Source organism: Haemaphysalis longicornis, unplaced genomic scaffold (assembly GCF_048455015.1).
Source record: "Haemaphysalis longicornis isolate Haplotype H1 unplaced genomic scaffold, Haemaphysalis longicornis Haplotype H1 scaffold_20, whole genome shotgun sequence".
NCBI lineage: Eukaryota > Metazoa > Arthropoda > Arachnida > Ixodida > Ixodidae > Haemaphysalis > Haemaphysalis longicornis.
In genome coordinates this window covers 5915553-5935724 of record NW_027526296.1, presented here as the reverse complement: position 1 = coordinate 5935724, position 20172 = coordinate 5915553, and the positions used below count along the sequence as shown (strand labels likewise).

General features: G+C 50.9%; 2 non-coding genes across 2 annotated transcripts; both read left to right on the top strand.

Annotated features, from left to right (window-relative positions):
• Positions 1–12482: 12482 nt before the first annotated feature.
• Trnaa-agc (transfer RNA alanine (anticodon AGC)) lies at positions 12483–12555 on the top strand. The gene has a single exon. It is a non-coding gene; the product is annotated as a tRNA-Ala (tRNA).
• Positions 12556–18340: 5785 nt separating this feature from the next.
• Trnaa-agc (transfer RNA alanine (anticodon AGC)) lies at positions 18341–18413 on the top strand. Its single transcript has one exon. It is a non-coding gene; the product is annotated as a tRNA-Ala (tRNA).
• The last annotated feature ends 1759 nt before the right edge of the window (positions 18414–20172 follow it).

The following is a 20172-nucleotide window of genomic DNA, read 5'->3' as shown; positions in this document are numbered from 1 at the left end:
AACTTTAACCGGCGCCGCCGGCGCGACTGCGCGGGGACGGCGCTACGAGGAAGGCGACCCGCCGCCATGTTGGAACAAGGCCTACGTACCTCCCGTCTCACAAGCGGGCCGCGACTGCGGTGCTCGGAGCTATCCTTCTGACGTACCGCCTGGTGCGTGTAGGATGGTTTACACATTTGCCGTCACGGCTGTATAGGGCGCCATAACTGTCTGTCTGCAACCGACTGGCGCAACGCGTTTCGTCCGAAGTCTTCCGGACAAAGCGTAGCGGGCTACGACTGCAGCAACGCATTTCTCGGGGAGCTAGCAACCTCGAATTCATCTGAAGACGAGCCCCACTTCCGGCCCCATGTGGGATATGAGGGGTTCCTCGGGGACCTTGCCAGCACTCTGGGGTAGGCCCCCTCGCTAGCTCCCGGCGTGTCAACCACGCGGGCTCCCATGCCTACGGCAGCCTAGCGAGGTTCGCCGATACTAGAACACAGTAGACAGTAGTGCCGAAGCACAGCGGTTTATTTGGGGAATCCCGAAGCATGCGAGCACAAGGCTCAACAGCGTTCACGAATCACGCCGTCAGGGTCGTGACCGCGAACGGGAGGCAGGCACTCACGGCGCGCGACCGCCAGGAGGCGGCGGTTTTCTGCATTCCGCCGACATGGCCGCGATGTTCCGCCCAACCAGCCCCGACCGGGTCTCCGACGAGACTCTCACGACTCCCGCGCGCGCACGTTCGCACCGCCCGCTTCTGCGCACCTATGCCTGCACAGATCGGTGGTGCCATCTCTCGGGGGACGCCGACGAACCAGCGGAGCGCCGGAGCGGTTTCGGCGCACATGTCTCTCCCGATGCGCGCGCCGGCTCGGGATCGCGGGTCGCGGTTCTTCACGATTCCCACAATGTCTCGAAACGTCGAATTACATCCAGAACACTGTAGATCAAAGAAGATTATTAAAGACGATAGTCTTTCTTGGGCTACTTAAACCAAGAAATTTTGGTCTGTCTGTATGTCTGTCGTCTTACCATCTGTCTGTCTGTAACTCGATTCAGCCACCCGGCCAAAGTAAAATTGATATTGCGCAATAGTCTTATATACTCACAGCCAAATGTAAACGTCTAAGCCCGGTTTATATGTTCATACTTGTGAACTTTGTTGAACAAGAACAAGACATTACGCAAATATAAGACAGGAAATTAGCACACAAGGGATAGTTACAGTGCTCCTTTATTAAAAAAATTCATGGATGCTTGGTTTTTCGATAACAAATGATATTCTACATCTAATGCAGAAAACCGCCGCCTCCTGGCGGCATATGAAAACTCACGCGCCAACAGCAACGAAAGGTTCCACTAGCTAGGTTCCACGTTCTGCTTGGAACGCACGTGGAGCACGGCACGCTGTTCTATAAACCTTGTAGTCGGCCGCCTCCATTCACGCGCGTCTCCGCCGTACTGCAGCACTGGCATCGAGGAAGCCGGTCTGTACCAGTGGAACGCGGTAAATTGGAATCGCCTTGCGCAAACCTTATGTGTGTGTGTGTGTGTGTGTGTTACCTTGGGATGAGCGCGAAGGTACAGGAACAGCATGAGACGTGAGCGGGAAAGCAAAGGGGGGCATTTCCTAGGCAGCATCATCATCATCATCCCCAGCCTATCTGCGCCCACTGCAGAAAAAAGGCCTCTCGCATTATTCTCCAGTTACCTCGGTCCTGTGCCAACTGTGACCAATTTATCCCCGCAAACGTCTTGACCTCATCTGCCCATCTAACTTTCTGCCGCCCCCTGCAACGCTTGCCTTCTCTAGGGATCCACTCTGTTACCCTTAATGACCAGCGGTTATCTTGCCTTCGCATTACATGCCCTGCCCACGTCCATTTCTTCTTCTTAATTTCGACTAATATGTCTTTAACACCATTTTGCTCCCTGACCCACTCCGCTCTCTTCTTGTTCCTTAATGTTACACCTATCATTTTCCGCTCCATTGCCCGCTGAGTCGTTCTCAATTTAAGTTGAACCCTCTTAGTGAGCCTCCAAATTTCAGCCCCGTAGGTGAGTACCGGTAAGCTGCAGCTGTCATACACTTTCTTCTGCAGCGACAATGGTAGCCTGCTATTCATTATCTGAGAATGCCTGCCATATGCACCCCACCCCATTCTGATCCTTCTAATTATCTCTGCCTCATGGTTGGGATCCGGGGTCACAACTTGGCCTAAGTAGATATATTCGCTTACCACTTCCACTGCCTCGGCACCTATCTCAAACCGCTGTGCTGTCCCGCGGTTATTGATCATTACTTTAGTTTTCTGCATATTAATTTTCAGGCCCACGGTTCTACTCTGTTCGCCTAGGGCGGAAAGCATGCTTTGCAATTCGTCCCCCGAGTTACTTAGCAAGGCAATGTCATCAGCAAATCTGAGGTTACTGAGGTATTCTCCATTAACCCTTACTTCCACCTGTTCCCAATCCAATGTTCTGAATACTTCTTGTAAACATCTGAAAACTTCTTGTTAAAAAAAAAGTTCCTGCGTTTTTGCAGCCGCCCCTTTCCATACGGGCGATTTCCCGTGCAAGCCGCGTGAACTTCCCAAGCGTTGTAGTCCACACAAGAGCCGAGCGCCAGGCCGGGGAGTCGCTTGTACCTATCTTACCGGCAAGTGCCCGACGCGACCAAGGAACACGAATTCACATGGTGCCTTCTACAGCCACGATGAACGCTCAATTCGCAACCGCCTCTGGCAGGACAAGCCGCCAGACTCTTTCACCCCCGGCAATGCCGCAACGCGGCATGATGGCCGGGGGCCCCGCCAGATGGACAAGGGTCAGGGGCCCCTCGATAGGGTAAAGGCAGCTTTCCAGATGTAGATTCCCCTTTAAAGGGTCCGCACTCGACCAGGGACGCCTGTACGCATTAAAGAAACCGGTGGGTGCCCGGTGGCACCAGGATTCGAACCCAGTACCTTCCGCATACGAGGCGAGTGCTGTACCTCTCAGCCACCGCTGCGGTAAGGTAAATGTCTACAAATACTATCGTCTTTTGACGACATTTGCAACGAAAGGAGCAGATCCGCAGCCAATTTTTTCTAGGCTGGTGACGCTAGTTCGAAACGCTCTCCCTATCAAAGCAGATAACACGTGCGGCATAAACAATAAACAATTGTAACACGTGCTTCACTTGGCTTACGGATAACACAGATAACAAGACAAGTCAACCGCACAATAACGTCGTGGGGTCAGCTGTTACGATTCAGCGCGCCGCTATTCTTTTTGCACGTTTGCACGTGCTGCAAACTTCGTGCAGTGCTCCTGTGCTTAGTGGCAGAGCCTACCACTTCTTGTGCCTTCCACGTGGGCGTCTCGTTGTCGCTGACACAAGCCGTTGCTGCGGCAGCCAACGGTTAAAGTTGAAACTTGCCTCGGCGGGGTGGAGAGAGAGAGAGAGAAAATGACTTTATTGTGAAATAAATATCCTGCGGAGGTGGGTTCAAGTGCGACGCAGGGCACCCCCACCCCGACTATACTGTCGTCCTCGCGACAATGCCTCGGCCCGGGCTTCCGCGCGGGCGGCGCCACAAAGGTCTCTGGGGGTCACCCCCCGTTCCCCTCGCCTGCGCCTCCCTGCGCTTCTGCCGGCCGAGAGCCGCCTCGAGCCGCTGGATTGTCCTTCGCTGTGTTTCGTACTCGTGAGAGTTGATCGAGTCCGTGGCTTCATGGGGCAGACTCTCGTCATACCCCCGCGCACTGTGTTCCGCACAACCCCACAGCAAGTGGGCCACCGTCGCATTCGCACACGCACACTCACTACACTTTGCGTCCACGTATACCTCGGGGCACACGTATCGCGCCAACACCGGAGTCAGTACCGAGTCGGTCTGCAATTGTCTATACAGGACGGCTTCGGCTCGGGTGAGCCTCGGGTGCGGCGGCGGCCGCTCCCTCCTGCCGAGCCTGTACCACTGCAGGATTTCTCCACCGTTGAGTAGAGGTTCTTGCTCCTTTGCCTCTTCACCCTCCGTGCGTGAGACGCGGGGTGGCGCCGCGCGACCGGAAAGTTCACGCGCGACGGCGTCCGCAGTCTCGTTGCGGTTCGGGTACGCTCCCGTCGCGGTCCCCGAGTGCGCCGGGAACCACCGGACGTAAGTGACCGTAAGTGACCGCACGGGAACCACCAGCTATCTTCGCGGCCTGCGCGCACACCGCGTTCATCGCATATCCCGATATGGCTGTCCTAGAGTCACTCAAGATCGTGGTACATTCCGGATCCGCCAGCGCCAGCGCGATCGCGACCTCTTCCGCCTGCGCGGCGGTCGAGACCCTCACGCTGCAGGCGCTGCGCGTCTCTCCGCTCCTGGCCGACACCGCTACGGTCACGTACGTGTTCGGGCGGTCCGGGCACCTCGCCGCGTCCACGTAAGTGGCCCCGGCGTCGTCGTTGTAGATCTCGGCCAGCGCCTTGGCCCTGGCCGCCCGCCGTTCTCGGTTGCTGTCGGGGTGTACGTTCCGCGGCAGCGGCAGCACCCGCACTCTTTTCCGCACCTCCTCCGGCAGGCCGTTCTTCTCCTGTAGTCTTCTGCTCTGACCCAGGCCCAAGCTTTTCAGGATATTTCTTCCGGTCCGCGTGGTCTGCAGTCTTTCCAGCTGAGACGCTCGCTGGGACTCCCCGATCTCCTCTAGCGTGTTGTGGACGCCCAGCTCCAGCAGCTTCTGCGTGCTGGCGCTGTTCAGGAGCCCCAGCGCCGCCTTGTACGTCTTGCGGATCGCCGCGTTGATGCGGTCCCTCTCGTTGCGCTTCCACGGGTGAAAGGCGCCCACGTAGGCAACGTGGCTCGTGGCGAAGGACCGCACCAACCGCAACAGGCTCTCCTCCTTCATGCCGTTGTATCTGTTGGCCACCCGCTTGATCAGTTTGGTGGCCATTCCCATTTTTGTGATTACTCTCTCCACCGTGGCTCCGTTGCCGCCGTTCGCCTCCAGCAGCATCCCGAGCACTCGCAGCTTGCTGACTCTGGGGATCTCCGTCCCATCGCACGTGAACAACTTGATCTTACTCGCCTCTTCCTCGGCTCTCTTGCGGTACCTGCCCGGCGGTGGAATCACCAGCAACTCGGACTTTTGCGGGGAGCACTTTAGTCCGGTGCCCGCCAGCTGCTGTTCGATCGCCGCTATCGCCTCCTGCAGCGAACTCTCGATATGGCCGTCGCTCCCCCCGGGGACCCACAGCGTAATGTCGTCTGCATATATCGTGTGTCGAACCTGCGGGATCTCCGAGAGGCGTTTGGCCACACCGATCATCACCAGGTTGAACAGCACCGGCGAGATCACCGCTCCCTGGGGGGTACCCACGCTGCCCAGCTCTCTCTCCGGCAGCTCCAGGTCCCCCGCTTGTAGTTCCACCGTCCGGTGCGACAGAAAGTCGCGGATGTAGTCGTGGGACCTCTAGCCCAGACCCAGTTTCGAAACCTGCGCCAATATGGCCGAGTGCCTGACTTTATCGAAAGCACTCTGCAGGTCCAGGCCCAGCACTGCTCTGTTGTCCTGCGACGTTGTCGGACGCTCTAGTATCTCGTGCTGCAGTTGTATCATTGCGTCCTGCGTGCTGAGCCTCTCTCGGAACCCTAGCATCGAGTCCGGGTAGAGGCCCTTCTCTTCCAGATACCGCTGCCATCTGTTGTTCAACACGTGCTCCAGGACTTTCCCGACGCACGACGTGAGGGAAATCGGCCGCATGTTCTCGATACCGGGCGGCTTACCCGGCTTGGGTATCAGTATTGTCTTGGCCGCCTTCCACTGCCTCGGCAGTCTTCCCTCGCGCCAGCATCGGTTGAAATACCCCGTCAGCGCTTCTGTCGGCCCGTCGCCCAGGTTTCGCAGGGCTTTATTGGTGATTCCGTCGGGGCCCGCCGCGGACTTGCAGTTGAGGTTCTGCAGCGCCGCGCGGACCTCCCACTCCTCAATGTCGCGGTCCAGGTCCGGGTTGCTCGGGCCTCTGTAGTCGCCGTGGCTCTCGCTGGGAGTGGTAGGGAGATATTTATCGTTGAGCCGTTTACACGTCTCTTCCTTCCCCAACTTCTTCGTCGCGCAGTGCATGATCTGGGCGAGTCGGTGCTGCTGGTAACTCTTGCTGTTGGTATCGTCCAGCAAGTGCCTCAGTAGTTTCCATGTGCGGCTATGGTGGAGCTGCCCGTCCGCCTCTCTGCAGATGGCGTGCCACTGCTGGGTGCACAGCTGGCGACTGTATCGCTCTATTTCCCTGCCGATCTCGGCGGCCTTCTTCCTGAGATTCCTGTTGTTTCTGTTCTTATGCCAGCGCCTCTGCAGGGCCTGTCTGGCCTCTATCAGGTGCGCCAGGCGGCTGTCCATTTTCTGTACTTCTTCGTCGGTCTCCAGCTCCGTGGTCGCTCCCTTGATCTTGCGCTTCAGGGCGTCCGACCAGCTCTCGATGTCTGCGAATTCCTCGCCGAGCTCCTCGCTCTCCTCTCGGAAGCGATCCCAGTTCGTGAGCTTGTGTTTGCGCTTGCCCCTGCCGACCTCGTCTGCCGACGCCGGCAGGTCCAGCTCGATTATGAAGTGGTCGCTCCCGAGGTTCTGCCCCGTGTTCTTCCATGCCACCCCGCCTCTGGCCTCCTTCCTCTTGCGGACGAAGGACAGGTCCGGGCTGGTGTCGTGGGTTATCGACGTGCCGATGCGTGTGGGTGCCGCTTCGTCCGAATACAGGACGAAACCGGCCTCCTCCGCCGCCTCGAGCAGGGCCTTCCCCTTCGCCGTCGTGCGGCTGTACCCGAGCTCCTTGTGTGCGGCGTTAAAATCGCCGCACATCGCCACCGTGTCTCTGCCAGCGAGCTTCAGCATCTTATGCATGGCCGTCTTGAACTTCTGCTGCCTGTGGCCCGGGTTGCTGTATGCGTTGAGAAAGTACACCGACTCCTTTTTCTTTTTTCCGATCACTACTTCGGTCGCGCAGTACTCGATGGCGCTGCGCCCGAGGAGGTCGTCGTGCTTGACGAACGTTATCCCCTTCCTGACGAACGTGCACACGCCCTGCGCCTCTCCCTTGCCTCTTTCTCTGGCGCTGGGAGGGCTGGCGTGCGCCCGGTAGCCCGGGAGGGACGGCGCGTTCTCGGCGTGGGTTTCCTGGACGAGGATCACGTCCGGGGGTCTCTCCAAACTCTTGATGTACTGCTGCAACACCGCCCGCCGACACTGGAACCCGTTCGCGTTCCAGTGCCACACTCTCAGGCTCGCTTTCGTTCGTGATTTACTGGCCATGGTTCGGTGTTGGTTGGTTCGCTTGTACGTACTGCCCCGGTGTGACCTCGTCTCCACCCAGCATCCTGGGAAGGTACTCCTGTATCTTATCGAGTCTCGCATTCACGTTCGCCTCGAAAGCGTCCATCCGCTTTTCCAGCCTGCTGATGCGTCCGGCGCACCTCCTTAGGCGTAGCTCCCAGCTCACGAGCCTCTGCTTCTGCGCCCCTTGTATTCCTTCTTCCCCGCAAGGCGGGTCCTGATCTTCGTCCATCTCGGTTTCCGTTTCGACCGCGTCGCTCTGACCTTCGCGCTTCTGCAGCGCCTTCATCTTCATCGGAGGCTCCTCCTCTTCTTCCTTTTGCGCCGGCCTCGCCGGCTGCTGCGGCCGACGCTCCTCGGATCTTGTCATCGCTCCGCCACGTGGCTCCTGTTCTCTTCCAGAACTTTCTAGTAACTTTATCGCCCGCTCGAGCTTTTGGCTGAGGCTCGCGTTTTCCGCTTTCAGCGCTGCTACCTGCTCTTGCAGTCTGTCGACTCTTTCGTCACGAGGTTGCAACATCTCTCTCCGCTGCCGCGGTGACCTCGAACGCCTCCTTCCTTTCGGTGCGCCGGCGATCTCCGCACACATCACGTGCTCGCGCGACTGTGACGTGGCTCTCGACGGCCTATCGCCGCTCTTCCCGCGCGTTTTCCTGGCCGCCGATTGGCTCCTGTCGTGGGCGCCTCGGCTTGCCGACCTGTTGCCGGGTCGTTGCTCCCGCTTCTTGCTGCCGCTGCGACCTCGCTGCTGCAGGAGCGGCGGGAATTCCCTCTCGCTTCTAGAAATTTCTTTCCTTGCTGACGAGGCATCTTTCGTCTGCTGGCGGCTCCACTGCCGCCGCCGCACCAAGTATGGCGTCTTGAAGCGGTTGCTCCAGCTTGCCGCCCCTGTCGGGTGAGCACCCCCGCACAATTTGCAGCGCGGTTTGCACGTTTCTGCGTGGTTCTCGCTCGGATTTTGCTTTCCGCACGCGAAACACACGTTCTTTTCGGGCTGCGGGCACACGTCCTGTCTGTGCCCCACTCCGCCGCAGCACTTGCAAACTTCGTGGTGTTGCCTATACAGACTGCACCTAACGAGCACGGATCCGTATTTCACCGTCGTCGGCACTTTCTCGCCCTGAAAGAGCACGACGATTGCCGACGATTTTCCGATCCTTTGGGCGTCTATCGCCGCTGGATTGTAATCGTTCACGATGTTCTCTATTATTTCTTCCTGCGTGTCCTCCGTGGAGATGTTGCGAATCACGCCTTTTACCGTGCCGTTCGGCGCCGCCTGATAGGCATACACTTCGTACTCGCGGCTGCCGATCGTTAGAGCCTCGATTCTCGCGTATTTCGAGATTCTCTCCTCTGCGGGAGTGCTCACGATTATGATGTTTTGGGCCACGTTGAGGCACACCGTGTCTTGCATGGCCGTCTCTCTTGCGATGCCCGTGGCCACCATAATTGCGGTCGCCAACTCGGTCGGTCTGACCTTCTCTACCTGCAGTCCCCCTCTTGGTCTGATGATAATTTTGTGCTCTTCGCGGGGGATGCTGTTGGGCATTCTCGCCGCTCTCGACATGCTTGCATTCACCTTCTTCACGAATTTCTCCTTCCATTGTAGAGACGCGTTCGCCTTTGCGGCGGGCTTACCGGTCGACGGTGGAGATCGCGGAGCCTCCGCTCGTCGCTGCTGTGGCTTCCTCCGCTGGGTCGTCCACCCCGCATGGTCGCCCGGTGAGAGCTCCTCGCCCGGCACCACCACGGCCGTCCGACCTCCGCTGCGGTCCAATTGTACTTGCATTTCCTCGTCGCGCTCTCCGCAGGCCTCCATGGTAGCTTCCTCGCTGAATCCCGTCGATGCGGGCTCCCCTCCGGTCGACATCGGCTCGAGCGCCGTCGCCGACGGCCCGGCCTGGCCGTACTCGTACAAGGCCTAAGTTAGGCTTAGCTGAGCGGCCACGCCGCAAACATGAAAAGGGCCGTAAAATTCGGAAATTCGAAAGAACTCACCGATTTTTTGTTATTGCCAGGTCCGCTGAGCGAAGCCTAACACACTAGTGAAAAATGGGCACTGTGGGACCAATTAGTCCGCAATTATGGCTCATTAACTGCGGAGCCGATGTAACACACGTCCGCTCGTCCGGCTACTCGCAGCGCCCCCCCTCGGCGGGGTGGACGCCTCAGCTGAGATCTGCTCTCCCCCCGCGCTCAGGCTCAGCGAGCGCCGCTGCTGCCGACCATGCTCCATTCCAGTTAAATTGGTACGTGGACGTTTTTAGAGTAATCCATGGCCCGTTTGTTGGATAAACATTTTTTGGGAACGCTTTCAAAAACAGTAATGCATATTTTCAGAACTTCCATTGGGCTGAGACGATACGGGTTCAATTGGGAAATGTGTTTTGGGCGCGGGTTGAAATGGGAAAGGGCGTTTTCAGAATGGGTTGATACAGGAAGCGATCAAACGGGAAGGGCGTTTCGTAAATAGGTTCAAACGGAATGGGTTGTTTCGGCTACACCCATCTACAAACTTAGAAATTTGTTTTGTGGCCTGGCGACCGTAACGGTGACATAATTTCGACACTAGAGATCTACACAGTTATGAAGCTATTTCTCCGCAGACGCCCCTTTACAGTGACAGTGTTCCCCGAACAAGAAATGTTCATCGTAATACATTTACAAGTACAGCCGAAAAAACTCTTGTCTATAAAACAATTTTCGTACTCTGAGCCTTATCCTGCCTCGCCGAGCCGGATTTGGAGAAAAATACTGGGCCGTTCTAAAGTCTTAGCCCGCCCATTTTGTCTCCAACGCGTTTGTAAAAAGCAGTTTCTGCAGTTGTCCGATGTAACTTGTTGAATTTGAAATCGCTATTATAGATAAGCGTTTCACCGACCTTAGATACTTCCCGGTAGTACCAGCATGCTTCACTGGCGATTCCGCAAACTAAACAGAGCTTAATGAAAAACTGCTTTCATCGACAGTTCGCACCGGTAGAATGCTCTCCTAGCCGCTTCCTGGCAGCAACGCATTGGCATTCGAAGCGAAACCGCAAGTAGGCAGGCGGTGACAACAGGTTCTGCCTTACAGGACTGGTTCATATCACTATCCTTACAGAAAATATTTGGCTTAAAGAAGAGTTAAAAGGGACATAAAGGCAAAGCACAAGTTGGCGACATCAAAGAGAGTGTTGTTTCCAGATAACAATACTAGCAATTTCATCGCAAACATCTAGCAAATAATGGATATACTAAACAAAGCACATTCGACAGTGGCGACTCCACAACCATTTTCCGGTGATTTTGCTATGACGTCACTGGATTTTTGGGAAATTGGTGGCCGTCGACCAAAGCCGCCACCAAGAATCCTGACTGGGAGATTGTGGTGGGGCTACTGGTTGCGTTTGATGGTATCACTCGAATGCTAACGCACACTTAGCACACTGATTAAAATGTTTTAGTGCCGGGCCTGAAAGATGTCACCCCTCCCCGTATCAATCAATCAATCAATGAAAAAAATCTTATTCCAGAAACAAACTGGAAAGGGTCCCAGGGCTAAAAGCTGCGTTACGCAGCTTGATGGCCCCCAGAGGTCATTACAAGACATGTAGGCGACACTGGGCAATGCTATATCATGAAACACAGCAATTAATATTGACACTGCAGTTGAACCGAATACTTACATTGTAACAATACGAAACATGTTGACAGTAATAAAAATTTTACACGAGCAAACATACACACGATCTATTTGTACAAACAGGATATCACAGGTCTCAAAGAATGGAGTCATCCAAATTCACAATTTCGTCACTATGACTTTAAAGTTGAATTTTTTTTTCAATATTTCTTGCACTTCTTTTAATAAAACACGTTTATCGTGGCTCGAATGGAGCTGAATGAGCAACGAAAGCCTGTTTGTTTCAGATAGAAAAACGGTTGCATTTTATGTTCATGGCCTTTGTAAGCAACTGCACTGGGGATATTACGGAGCTCAGCTGAATGCTCACCTATATTCAATCAGGTGCGGAGATGGTAATGTAGTAGGAGAGAAAGGATGCTGCAAAGTAAACGAAATGTTAGAGAGGAAAGAAAGGTATACGATAATTTGCGACTGTTCTTAAAATCGCCGTGATCAAAACAAATAGCACTTCTCTAACGACGTACTAGTTCTGAAAGAAAACTCTCGATGCATGGTGAAGCGACGAGGGCAGCTGCTGAAGTGATGAGCCTTCTACAACGATCCCGAACCACAGATTTCACTGGCTATTAAACTACACTTGAAAATCCTGTATTGGGGATTGTTAGCTCGCTCTCGGCGGCCCCGCGTTGCAGAGCGCCCATTGCAAGACAGATGCCCAGGATTGAGACGTGTCGTTGTAGAAGATCTCAAATCCGAGACAGGATCAAGGGGCCTAAACGTAAACACGTCCATCCGCCTCGATGGCAACCAGAGTTACTACTCAATGCATGCACCAGTTTCGAAACTCCCCCTAGGTACGATGTATCAAAAAGTGGTCCACGGTAGCCCCCTTGCGCTCGTGGCAAAGGAGGGCAAGTATGGGGCAAGTTAGCTAGCCTGTCAGGAGCCCGCCAAAAAGTTGAAGTTTTGCTCAAACGCTTGCAGCTGATGCCGTAATCCATAAAATAAAAACCTTAGACGCATAAGTAAACATTACCTTACCTAATGTGTAATGATATCTAATACAATGTGTATTTTATTATGTTACTAAATGTCTAGCAAAGTTCAGTTTTTGTCCCCTAGGTGCCACGTCAATATAATTGCTCCACCGTTTCAACAAACCAGATGTGCTCGCGTCGCACGAATTCCGAGGTGGTGTTTCGCAGATGGTGTGTATTGAACTGTGGATGGCGACAACCCAACTCCATGTTAGAAGGTGAAGCAAAGCTGCCATTGTGGCTCCCATGACGGCACGCTATGCACAAAAATGGAACACAAATGCAGCGACGGATTTTCCTTTAAAATACCTTAGTATGAAACTACGCTACAAAACTGTTATTCCGTTTAAACTTTGTGCAGGTACAGTGCTCGCCTAGCTGCTTGCCTACGGCAACGCATTAGTATGCGCGAAGAGAAAACCGACAGGCGCCCAGGCAGTCAGTTGCAACCGGCTGCTTCGACCGCTCTTTTTTTGTGCTCATTTTATGTTCAGCGTTACAGGCACTCACTACGGTGCAGCTGACACTGGTCCTCGTGGGGGTGTAGCTCAGAAGGTAGAGCGCTCGCTTAGCATGCGAGAGGTACTGGGATCGATACCCAGCACCTCCAAACATTTTTTTTTGTTTTGGGCTACTTAAACCCGAAAAGTTTGGTCGATCTGTACGTTCTCCATCGTCCCTCGATTCAGCCTTTCGGCCAAAAGTTAAATATTACTCGAACGAGAGGCAAAACTTCCCCGAACAACTAATTACGGAAATACACTTAGTGCTTGTCAACATTATTAAGCGAAAGAAAAACATTCGGGATATTTGGAGAAAGACATCAATACACAAGTGGTATTTTCAGTGCCCTTGCACTTAAATATAGATGGCTGCATGATTATGCCGGCAACGAGCTCAGACCACGTGGCGACGTTCCACATCCAACCGTAACTAAACGTTCCCATAGAAGGCGCGCTAACAGTGGAACACGAAAAAATTGCACTGAGTTCAGCCAATCTCCCTTGTGCATATCGTTTGGAGGAGTAAATCGGCCATGGATAAGGGCGTGAAAGGGGGGGGGGGAATGAGACAGGCATTTTCGCGGCAGGGGCGGCAGAGGGCTATCGCCTTTCTGCGACATTTGCTGTGAAGTAAATAGATACGCGGCCGGTTTTCGTTTCCTTTTCCCCATAAATTTATGCTTGAAGTTCAGTCTCCCGCAAAGATTCACAAAAAGAAAGAATGGCAGGAACAAAGTCGTTTGTACCACTCGTTAAATTGATTTATTTCGTCATCTTCATATTCATGGAACGACCAAAAACAATCCACAACCGACACCGACTAAACGCAAACAAAACAAAGCTTATAATATATGTATTTGGCACTAGAATACCGCTGTATGGTTCCCCGCGGAAGCCATATAGAGGAATATATGCGGTGTAGTACTGATTAGTGTATTGGTTTGCAGGATGACGCCAGAGGCCTTCCTTGTGCAATGGTGAAGCGTGCAAGCGTGAAGCGGTGGGATTCCATAAGTGCGGCTGGTGCTTCGTTTTGTTGTGCTTCCTAAAAGTTGTGAGAGCGACGCGAAATTCTATGAAAAAATTCAGAGCCCTTCCACCCCGTGAAGAGGGATGGCCAGGAAAGCTGCGGTGCCGAGCTTCAACGTGAGGTTTGACTGGGTCGTAGTCCAAGGGGTGCACGAAGCAAAACACGTTTGTTTGTAATTTGCGATTGAGCATTGTTCCTGGTTATTAACTGAAGGTCCTGTCCTGTCCAGTCACTGCTTCTCGCGCATGTTCAGCACGGCTCTTCCCGAGCCACGTGAAACGGCTATCAAGTGGCTCCGACGCAGCGTCAGACTTGGCTACTGCGCAATTGAGGCGCACACCTGGGCACGCGCTGGCGCCAGTTCGTCTGCCGTGGCTATGACGCAACACAATCCAACACAATCTACTTTAATCCAATTCAATCCAAATCCAATCCAATCTGATCCAATCCAATCCAATCCAATGCCCCTCGCGCTTGCGCAGAACGGCCCTTCACGGCACACGTAAAACTGCTCAACCTCGGCCAGTGTAGCTTACGCTACAAAACACACAGGAATCGTGGGTAGAAATTTATTATAGCGCGGGTATGGTAATCACGGCGAATGCTTCATAAAGGACCTAGGACCGTTTTAATTTTGTTTGATTTTGTTCATGCCGCGGGGGTGTGGCGTGCAGTTTTACGATTCCGAGGATTTGAGTGGGCTCCGCAACGTGGCGATACGCTCGCTAGCGATTCCTGTCTGCATCGCTCTGTGACCGGTGACGATCTGCTGGATCCTAGCCATTTACAGCTTTGCTGTAAAAACGTGTTCTGCTGTGACCATTCACTTACGTAGAACGGTGGGATGCCATTGTACGTGGTGGTGACGCTCCTTTATCATGCGTTCACGTCAACTGCCCGCGTCAGACTTCAACGTCGACTCACGGGACTGTCCGCTGCGAATCGCCCTTGTAATGCGTAGCACTCATTGCCGGGTAAACCCCACCTGCCCCAGCCATGCGACGCACTGCATTTGCATAAACAATTCGTTACTGGCGATGATAAGATGTCTAATTCTTACAATGGCGTTAATTCAGATAATTTATCAAACGGGGTATTGAAAAACAAAAAATAACAATAAATCAATAATTTGAAATATATAAGACACTGAAATGAGGAAATAAAAATATTAATCCTCAGATAGAACAAAAACGAAAATAATAAAATCCTAGAAAAAACAGCGGAAGCACGAAAAAAAATGTGACAACATACGAACCACGCACAGACCTGCACTCGCCCAAAATGCACAACTGATGGAGTTAACACACAGAGTCGCTATGATGATGTAAATGCACTTCATTGACGGAAGCAAAGTAAAACTGTAAATGTGGCTGTAAAGAAGTCACGATAAAGACAAGTGGCGTAAAAACTGGTACTCATTAGTAGACAATTCTCTAAATTTCTCCAGACATCTTCGCCCTCGGTAGGCGAGCCCTACTTTTCTTAAGACAGCGGTTACTCTAGGCTCCGTGACAGCAGCCCCGTCTGTGAATGTGTTAAGAATCTACAACTAAATGTCTAAGAAATTGTAGTGAGCGCCTGGCTCAGCTTCAATCGTTCCTATTCTCTTAGCCGTGTCCCCTTGCGCGTGATCATGCTTTTTATGTGTATACAATCCGTGGTCTTATATAAATATGGTTTCGTTTTGCATTTGAATGCAATGCTCGGACTAAATTTCCGCTCTTCTGCCTATTAAAGCCAAGGTCAAGACGGCCACCCCTTGCCACTGCAGGTGATTGTCACTGTAATGATTTCCTTCCTGGGCCGACACCCGTAACTGATGCATAAATTTGTCAACTGTGCTCGGCAGAGTTCACGATCTATTTCTCGGCAGACACCTTTTTTCCCGTGACACTATTACCTAAACAGGACATATTAATCTAACAAACTTACAAGTATAGTTGCCGCAGCCCCAGTACGCTGCATTGGCGTTCCCTCCACTCAATATTGATAGGAGGATGCTATCGCCATCCCGACTCGGATAACTTGTTTGTAGAAGAGCTGTGCAAAAGCGTTGATTCAGCAATTCAGCAATGATCCCCGGATAATATACACTTAATTGGCGACTTTAATTTTCCCCAGATTGATTGCTCCCTCTTAACTTCCCCCTGCCACGAAGCAATGAAATTTGTAAGTTTAACCCTAGATTATAACCTGTTTCAACTTGTCCAGGAACCAACTCGGGGTACAAACACTTTGGACTTAATTTGATCTAACGCTCCTGGGACTGTTAGTGCTATTCTGCACCTATATGCTTTCAGTGACCATAAGCTACTTACACTGACACTTAGCCTCCGAACCCACATATTATATAGTACTGATGAAAAAATTCGGGAATACAACAAAGGTAATTACGAAGGTTTCTATAATGAATTGCAAGCTCTTTAAGGTCAGGTTTTTCTTACATCTTTCTCGAAACGATCCGTGAATGAAAACTGGGTTCTCCTCAGAAACAAAATAATTACTTTGGCTGATAAATATATTTTCCTAATTTCTATTTCTAACGACAATGAAAACCCCTGATTTAACAACACACTTAATTCCCATAGAACAAAGAAGAAGCGGCTCTACAAAATTCGCAAGCGCACTTCGAGCCCTTCAGATTGGAAAAAATACGAGGATTCCTTGAAAGAGTACTGCTCAGAAAGAAGCAAACGAAATGTAAATATTTTACGCACGACTTGCCTTCCATGTTAAATAGTAATCCGGAAAAATTCTGGCAAGTAATTTCCACTGACAATGCTACTAATTTCGTCAGTATACAAGATGCAAACCATATGCCTCTCGCAGATGCAGATAGCGCTTCAGTTTTGAACTCTTTTTTTCCATCTGTGTCCTGTGCGAACACCATTCCAGAGAGACCGAAGTTCCTGGGTTTGATTATACATTCATGGAGCATAACGCCGTCACTGCTAAATAGATTGCGAATCTTATTAGAAAACTTATACTGTCAACTTCATCAGGAATTGATAACATAAATTCTAAGGTGGTCAAAAACACGTCATCCTGCTCAAGTAAATTCCTGTACCATATCTTCACGCAATCTTTATCAACAGGAAAACTGCCGGCTGAATGGAAAAAAAGGTAAAGGGGTTCCCTTATTTAAAAGGCGAAATAGATATTCGCCAGAAAATTATCGCCCATATCACTAACCTGCATTTGCTGCAAAATGCTTGAGCATATAATTTCTTCGCACATTTATTGTCATTTAGGAACCAATAACTTCTTTTTTAAGAATCAGCATCGATTTAGAAGAGGTTTTTCATGCGACACCTAGTTATTCGAATTCACCACTGATCTTCACTTCAATATGGATAATAATTTACAAACTGACTGCATTTTTCTGGACTTTTATAAAGCATTCTACCGCGTACCTCCTTCCCGTCTGATTTCAAATTTAACAGAACTTCATTTAGATCCACTAACGTTATCCTGGATCCGCAACTTTTTGTCTTTTCGACAACAGTTCGCTGTGGTTAATAAAACTCTTGCTTTCCCATTTCCGACGTCACCTCCGGAGTGCCTCAGGGTAGCGTCTTGGGGCCACTGCTTTTTCTAATCTACATTAATGATCTTTTAACTAATGTTTCTTCTTCGATACGGCTTTTCGCTGACGATTGCATTCTATACCGTTCTATAACTACCACCGATGACCACCTTGCTCTCCAGAAAGACCTTAATCTCATTAACTGATTTGGTCCATGGCAAATGACTTCAAGTTTATCTAAATGTAAATTATCGAAAAACATTAACTGTTCTGTTTGATTACTACATAAATAACTGCACCGTGTCACGATCATCTTCGTATAAATACCTCGGTGTCCATCTGACCTATATTCTTAGTTGGGCGGCGCATGTAACCTACATATCTGAAACGCACTAGGATACTTACGTCGAAACCTACGAAACGCGCTACATAACACCGGCAAACAAGCTTACGTAGCCTATGTTCGCCGGCAGCTGGAATTCGCATTACCCATATGGTCCCCCTTGCAAGCCTACCTCATTAACCAGCTAGAAGCTGTGCAAAACAGAGCGTCATGGTTCATTTCACGCATTTACAGTCGCCCCTCGAGCATCACACAAATAAAACACAAGCTTTCATTACAGCATCTATAAATACGGCGCACAGTTGCCCTCCTGTCTTGGCTTCATAAAGAGATATTCATGCATCCAGGCCACCACCCATCCCACTAACAGCTCCACTGCGCATGTCTAAACGACTACACAATCAACGAAGCATCACATGCATCTTTGCAAAAAAAATTCATTCAATTTATCGGCTTTGCCCCGTGCCATACCACTCTGCAATAACCTTTCCGACGTCATTTTCAATTTAACTAATCATGCAACTTTTCGAGAACAAATATTGATACATCTATATCGATAGCGTTATTCAAACTCCTTCAATTCTTTTTTTTTTGTGTGTTCATGGTGGTTTTTGCGAATGTGAGATTCTTGTTGTTGCCTGTAAGCCCTCCTTGTCATTTATGCAATCGTTGTTATTAGTCCCAGTGTATTCCTTTGTAATGCGACACAAGTTTCCCCCACTAGCATTTATTTCCTATTACTCCGTGCTCCGTAATAGAGACTGTAAGGTATTTTTTTTTAAATAATCGATTTCTTCAAAACCGCTACTGTATCGACGCTTTGTGCAGGAAAATTGCTCCCCTAGCTGCTTGCTGACGGTAACTCATTGGTACGCGAAGCGGAAACTGATAGGCTTCAGGTAGTCAGTTGTAACCGGTTCCTCCGATAGATATTTCTTGCGCAAACTCGAAAATACAGGCACTCACTACGCTCCGGATAGAACAGATCTCCGTGGGGGTGTAGCTCAGATGGTAGAGCGCTCGCTTAGCATGCGAGAGGTACTGGGATCGATACCCAGCACCTCCAAAACATTTTTTGTTTATTTTGAAAGCTATAAATTAGCGCTTGAAACTCAGCTCATGAAATGTTCACAAAAAGAGACAACATTGAAGCACCAAACTCGCTTGTAGCACAGGAAGTTATTGCTGCACCCTGGGGCTATTGTTGAGACGGATGAAGCGAGGACAGACACACAGCTCGGTATGTGTCTATCCTCACTTTGTCCGTGTCCTCCTTTTTCTCCTGCAATTTTTTGGAATTCTGGAGTACCAGCCTCCCAGAATGCTACCCTTATCAATTCCCTTTCCAGCGTACGCAAAGGTGGTAGGATGTGGACGCATGGTTTTATAAATATGAAGGGCCGTAATAAACCCTATATGCTTGTGGAAGACATATGTTTCCCTTGACCGTTTCTTCATATTTCTACGTGGGATGAAAAAGCTGCAGGGCTCCGTGTGAAATGCCAGCTGACTTACAGCTGACGCGGGCAACCTTGCATATCTGGTCCACGTTACTTTGCGCTGTTTCTAGTAAGTTATTAGCTGCTGCCTGTTCATTGTGTGCTAACTTATGGCTATATAAATACACATGCTGAAACTGTCATATGGCGTATGCAGTAGATACCCTATCGCATATGCCAGGCAATTTAAGCGGAGCGCTCTTGTGCGTTTCTAAACGCTCAAGATCAAGCGTTGTTCTCACGAAAATGTTTCCTTAGCTGGCACGGGAGGTTGTTGACACCAGAATTTTTTGGAATTTTGTATCATGCATTACGGAATTGGTCGGCAGCAAATGCGACATAACAGTTATTGGTTGTTCGTACTTTTTATTTTTGCTGATCTCTTCGCGTAGTTTTGCCTTGTACATGTTCTTCGCTTCGTGGCGGGCATGAGATGGGGTCCACCTGTGAGCGCTCTTCTCCAGTTGTACCGGAGCCTGTTTTTGGGGTATCTTCGTTACGGCCTGCCAGCCATTTAAAACTTGCGAACTTCTTCCCGGCGTGCATTGGGGGGTTTGCAAGCACAAGCCCTCATAATATGCTTGGGACTGCCACGATGTACCTCTACTGCGTGCACCATTGCCGAGGCACATGTGTTTCCAATGGATGCACCTCTTTTGTGCGAACCCCTTCGAGTCTACCTTAGATGTTTCACAAGGCATGAACACCATTCATTATCGGCTATTCCTATAACGTGTTCGAGAACTAGTTTGCGGCAGCCATTTTGCGACACCAACATAGGATCTCATTAGGTTTCGCCCCAATGGTGGTTTCCCAGAACCTTCTGTAGGTACAATCAAAACCATCAATCCAGATTTCCATACTGCGAATTGAGAAGTCCTCTTTGCCATCAATAGCCTTCAAACAGTTGACTCTAGCGTTCTTGACAGACAAGTACGCTGGAACTGTACATGTATATACTGATGGCTCTGTGTCTGCATCCAGGTCTACCGCGGCTGTGGTAATTCCAAGCCTATGCGTTACCCAGGTTCACACAAGACCACAAGACAACTTCTGCTGCTACTGGGTTGGTTGCCACACGGGAGGCGATTCGTTTAGTCTCCCGTGAATCACCTCAAGCTTGGACCCTGTTTTGTGACTCCAAGCCGGCACTCCAGGTCCTCAACAGAGTAATGAGGCAAGGACCTTATTATGCCCTTGCTGCGGAAGTACTCGAATTATGCTCATTGGCACTGCAACAAGGACATGTCCTCACCATTCAGTGGGTACCAGGCCATTGCGGGCTAGCTGGTGACGATTGGGCTGACCAGGAGGCAAAGAAGGTTT